We start from the raw sequence: 6,000 nt of genomic DNA, 5'->3' as shown, positions 1-6,000 counted from the left end.
TAAACATGGAATGGAGAGAGTGTGAGCATGAAGAACAAGATATACTTGCTCTCAATGACTCAACAACCATACAAACCCTGACAAATTATGGATTATACAAGTTTTTCATCATTACGGGCATGAGGGCCCAACTAGACTTACTTGAATGGATGGTAGGCAAGTGGAATGTTAAGGAAGAATGTTTTATAGTCGGAGACCACAGACTTTTCATCGATGCTGATGAAATTTAATTCTTGAGTGGACTTCTCTGTCATGGTGAGGAAATCATATTGTAGGGCTATAGGTGCGGTGGTGAGACCAATGCTACCTATTTGATACAATATTACACTGATGGGGTTGTTCTCAAAGATGGTCGAATTGATATCAAGACGATATCTCATATTCCTTTGAAAGCCAATGGCTTTACTGTTGCATGGTTATGTGGTAGTGAAGCTTTACATTTTCTCACTAAGGCTCAGATGTAGACTTATGTGGATTGTTTTAATGGTACCATATTTAACTTGTGTGATATTGTAGTTGCTAAATTGAAGGGGAAACTAACTAGGGTCATAACGAATAAACTCAAAAACTTCGAGTATGGTGGCTTCATTATTTAATTTTCTCTAGAGCGGATTCCTCCTCTAGCTCCATAGGTATCTGTAGAGAGAGGAGGGCCTCGTGACCCTTGCATGCTAAAATGGGGTACCTTATGGCACACCATGGAGGTCACAAAGGACCAACTATCAGGTTTAATGCTGACTTCTTCGAGTGGCTAGAAAGCCATATCATCATGATCAAAGACTTTCCGTATGTAGGGATGGACTACGTAGGAGAACTGAACATGCCACTACCTCTTGGGTTGTAGTGGGGTGCCATTGGGAGATCCGAACATGCCACTACCTCTTGGGATGCAATGGAGTGCTATAGGTAAAACTTCACATTTTGGTTGATTTTAATATTTTCATTTTTTTTGTTATTTTTTTCATCCAACTAATGATCCAAAATGATCATGCAGATGTGGCCCCTGTTATCACTGAAAATGCTGTAGTTAAAAATTTTTAGCCTAGTTTAAAGACCAGGGTGTGTTCGCAGTGCCTGAATTCTTTTAGCAGTTTCGCAGCGCATAAATTCGTTAGCAGTTTAGCGGCGCCATCTGTTTTAGTGATTTCGTAGCAAAATCACTAACCTTGCACTGGCTGCGCTACCAAATTGGGAATTTTCCCGAAACCATTGCCATTTTCACCAGCGGTCATGTTATCAAAATCCACTGAGTTATGCATGAGTATAGGCTTGAAAATAAACAACTCAGACATTCCGATGATGTTCTGAACTATAGGCAGGATACATATGGCTCCTTTAGTGGGCTATTTCTCCCAGCCTGTTGCAGATGGTCTTGACCCAAGATTGCTTGTGACCCTTGGAACAAAGGCAGTCAGCACAACAAGGAATATCTTTATTAACACACATGAACAATCACCAAACAAAGTAATGTAAACTACAGGTGGTATTCTTGATAGTCTTACTTATTGGCTAAATCTTGAAGATTTCTCAGCTAATGCTCGGATGAAAAGGCCCATTTAAGCCAAAGGAATATGTTAGAGTATCTTTGATTACAGAGGATAACAGAGGTTTTCTGCTGCTTTGGATTGAGTATAGTTTCAAGGAGAATGCAGGATTGCTGGTTGCTTCATGCCAACAGGTTGTGAGTCTATGATGTATTTCAGAGGACAGTCGAAAACCTGCAAGCTCAATTGTTGAGACATTTAAATTAGTCATGAAGCATGTAAAGATGCAAGTTTTGATATATTTTATGCTCAAGTATGCAATGGTCATATTGTTTCCTGAGTCGGGTGTTGTCACAACATACTGCCAGAAGCTATTGAAGGAGCTGGAACATTGGCTCAAGTGTTTACAGATGGGAAGATCACATTCAGTGTCATAAAAATGTTTGCCATAATGTTTGCGCAGGGGAGTGTTCACTTCTTAGAGAATTAAAGGTTTTAATGGAACACTGGAATCTCTGAATAATCCTGTAGATTAACGCCTTGATGTTGGGATGGATGGAGCAAACAGTGCAAAGCACTGACTTACTGGCAACAGTGTATGCGGAAAAGGCTGCAGTTTGGCCTGTTTCATCACTTCTGGAATCAACTGCACAAGAGTCTTCGAGAGTGAACAATTCTAATCAAAAGCAAGAGACAAAATGGCCAGAGCAATCTGAAGAACTATTAGGGTTGATTGTTGATTCTCTCAAGGCATTCGATGGTGTAGTTCCCCACGGTGGTCCAGAACCGAGACAGAGGTCACAACTCAGAAAATTGCTCTTGTTTTAGATAAGGCTCCAAAACATTTGCAACCAGATATTTTTGCTTTGGTGACAAAGTTGACAGTTATTTCAGAACATTTATTGGCTGCTTAAGCATTATTGGATCGACTTAAAGAACCAGATACGTAGCTTGAGCTGTGGTTACCTGTTCATGCCGCATTAAGAAAGTTACAAATTGGGAATGGTATCCAGGAACACATTCCGTTTCAAGTTCTGGAGTTGCTGATAGATACAAATCTCTCAGCAAATGCAATGTTAATGAAGGAGTTTTTCCCAAATGATACGTGTCAACATACGGGTCTATATGGGAGTACCGTTTTCATATTATGGCTGAGGACTATTAAAATGGGCCGGTGGAGATTTCTTCTGCTGTGGGTAAAACCGATTTTGGATAAGTAATAATATACGTGTCGATTATATGACACATGGCCTCTACAACAGCGCGCCGGATTGTGGATCATGTTTGTGGAATTGCCGGGTGTTATAGATCATTTTGTTCATGCGCAAATGGAGGAAGACAAATTGAGCCATTGACACCAGATATCTAAACTCTTTCTTTCTCGCCTTTGATTTGCGTTGTTGGGACTGTTTTGCCGGAGTTTATCAAGTGGGGACAGAGGGCGAAATTGATGCTTAGTGGAATGAGCGCATTCACCCTGAAAAATGCGGGTTCCATGGAATACGTGAGATTTTTACGGAGTTGGTTCGCCAAACAAGGAAATTTCAAGGACGCAGAGGATGAATAAAATTTTCAGAGAAAATATTGACTTCTTGTTTGAACTCTTTGAGTCTCATGATCTCTGTGCCGTTGTGGAGTTGCAACAACTGTTAGACGTTTTGAGACTCACTTATCAGTTCCTAGCAGAACGTTTATCAATGGACACATACAATGTTATGCTAAATGAGATGTCAGAGAACATCTCCCTTGTCTCTTTTTCTGGTCGCTTTGCCTTGCAGGTTTTTTACAGAGGTGCAAAATGATTTCTTGGTAAATTTTGTCTTCTGTAATACTACCCAGCGTTATATTCGCCCATTGAAAGTGTGCCAAAGACCAGTTCAGCGGACACCTGTTCCACATGGGAAGTCCAGTTTTTATTGCTGCTCTTTGAGAGGTGTTTTACTGTATATCCTAATTTTGAAATCGCTAAGAATAACATGACTATAGCCCTTACAGACCTTGGTACAAAGGTGAAGCGTGAAGGAGATATACATCAGAGTATAGCTCATTACAAGAAGGGAATTGTAGGGGCCCGTTTACAGCATTTTATCTTCTCTACAAATTTTTTACCATGAAGTTGACAGTGAAGCAAATACATGGGCTTCTTAAGCACGAGGATTCTCCATACATGAGATGTAGTGGTTTCCTGTACTTGCGTTATGTTGCAGATCCTAAGACGTTATGGGTTTGGGTCGAGCCTTATGTTAAGGACGAGGAGGAATTTTCTCCAGGATCAAATGGAAGGATGACCACAATGGGTGTTTATGTTCATGATTTACTTCTAGGCCAGTACTATTTCGATACACTTTTTCCTCACATACCGGTACCTATCATGTGTCAAATTACTGCTCATTTGGAATGAATGAATCCTCCCACTCGGCATGCAGGAGTGACTGGTGATACTAATCACTATGGATCAGATGACACTGCCCGAAGGCCACCATCAGTTAAAGCTGCTTTATCTGTGTAATTTGGCCAGCATGCACCACATTGTGCTTCTACCCGAGATGCCTCACCTGTGCGTCAAATACTGCCTCGTGACAGGAATGGCAGTGATGCTATTTCAAAATTAACCAATGGTGATCGTTATCACGACAGAGAGAGGAGCAGGGATCTTGTTAGGGATTATTAAAAGTACAGTAGAATTTATTATGCATATCACAAGACTGTGTTTTTGAAATCACACAGCAGTTTCGTAGCGCGCTACGAAACTGCTGTAGGTGATGATTTTAAACACAGAGCAGCTATGATGGTGAAGATGATTGAGAAACTTGAAAGAAAGACACTTGTTTATCAGTATAACCTACAGCACATCCAATATGTGGCAGTCCGCTCTATTTTAGTCAATTAAGGATAAAAGGTAAGCTCTTTTAGGTTCGAATATGATGAGGCAAAGCAAAGACTGACAGACAGGAAAAGTTTCCTATATTTTAGGATGATGGAAAACATATTATATTAAGAGCCAATTAGCAACTGCAGACACCTGTTCAGCTCATAAGGTTTCCAGTTTATTTGAAAGATGTGGTGATATGCGTTGTTCAGGAAGAATTAAAGAACAGTGGACATGTTTTTAAAGTGATGAAGAGTGATGGGAGACAGAAGCCGTGAAAACAGAGCACCTTCCTTGGTTAATTAATGAAGCCATCTATGTGACTGGAATCCAAGGCCAACTCATTTAGTGTACTTTCCTTCAAGACACCTCAACCCAAGCAGCAAAGGACATGTGTCAAAAGCCAGAAAAGCATCATGCGACAAGGAGCAAAGATTTAGGATTTTGATTAAATGAAAACCATTTGTGATTTCAGTTTAGACATTTTGTAATTAATAAATTAGTTATGCACTAGATAGGGATATTCAATAGCCACCTTCGAGGCTCCCCTCATGCTGGAGGAGGAAGCTCGAGGTGGTTAAGCTTGTTTGCCTATATATGGATCAATAGGAGATGTAGAGGGGGTTGGATATTTTATGAAAACAGAGTGCTATTTTGGCTTGTGTAAAGAACAGTTTGCAGTAATATAAGATATATGCCTTTCTTCTCAGGATTCATACAGCATTTCCATGTTCAAGATGTATTGTTTTACTTTGTCCTTCATGTCTTTTTTTTTCAGTTGCTTAGAGGAGTAATCACTCAGAATTCACATATGTTGCTCTGACTTCCTGTACTCTTCTATGAACTGTGGTTTTATAAGAGTTATATTTTGAACATTTAAATGTCACATGCCCTGACTTCTATGTAGAGGAAATATCATTGTTTGTTGTAGCATGTTTGACTCCATAAGCCCAATGGATGTATTTGTATATTTGTCCAGCCAACAAGTTCATTAAATCTATTATACAAGAGTTAGCCCTCTTATCAACATTCAAAATCAATAACTTTTTCTTGAGAGAGCCCTCTCGGGCTAGGGAGGCTAATCCTTAGTCAAAAGCTTGGTCTGAAACAGTTACATGAGACCGTGCTTGGTTGCAGTCCCTAGTACTGGTTTTGTGATAACATTTTGGTGCGTCTGCCGGGAGCTTAAGATTGAATTCCTGAAGGTAGCAGGAGTTCAAATGATTTTCAAGGCTGCAAAACTATCTTGGCGACTCCACACAGCAAAGAACAAATTAGAAGGTGACTCCACTGCTAGAAGATCAGTAGCTTGATGAAGTTTCAAGATGGATTCCACTGCAAGAAAGAATGCCAGGTATGCTCCTATGAATCGGTCTCATATTCCTGGTTTTCCAAATCCTATGCCAAAGGTTGATTGGGTGGATGATCTTCCAATATTCAAAGATGAAAAGAAGGATGATGCTGCTCTCCATTTGGTTAAGTTTCACTTACATGTACGCAGTCTTAAGGTTCATTTCCCTGAAGATTGTCTCATGAGGATGTTTATGGCTACTTTAGAAGGAGAGGCATGGTCTTGGTATAAAGGTTTGGAAAATGATTCATTATCTTCTCTTGCTGATTTCCATGATGCGTTCTGTGAAATGTTTA

The 6,000-nt window shown here is 40.0% G+C and overlaps 1 pseudogene; it reads left to right on the top strand.

Annotated features, from left to right (window-relative positions):
• Positions 1-3,594: 3,594 nt before the first annotated feature.
• Positions 3,595-4,155, top strand: LOC149200974 (pre-mRNA splicing factor SR-like 1 pseudogene; annotated as a pseudogene).
• The last annotated feature ends 1,845 nt before the right edge of the window (positions 4,156-6,000 follow it).

This window comes from Pinus tabuliformis, chromosome 2_1 (genome assembly GCF_031772625.1).
Source record: "Pinus tabuliformis cultivar Carrire ecotype Pingquan chromosome 2_1, CPIR1, whole genome shotgun sequence".
NCBI lineage: Eukaryota > Viridiplantae > Streptophyta > Pinopsida > Pinales > Pinaceae > Pinus > Pinus tabuliformis.
This window is presented reverse-complemented; position numbering and strand designations above follow the sequence as displayed.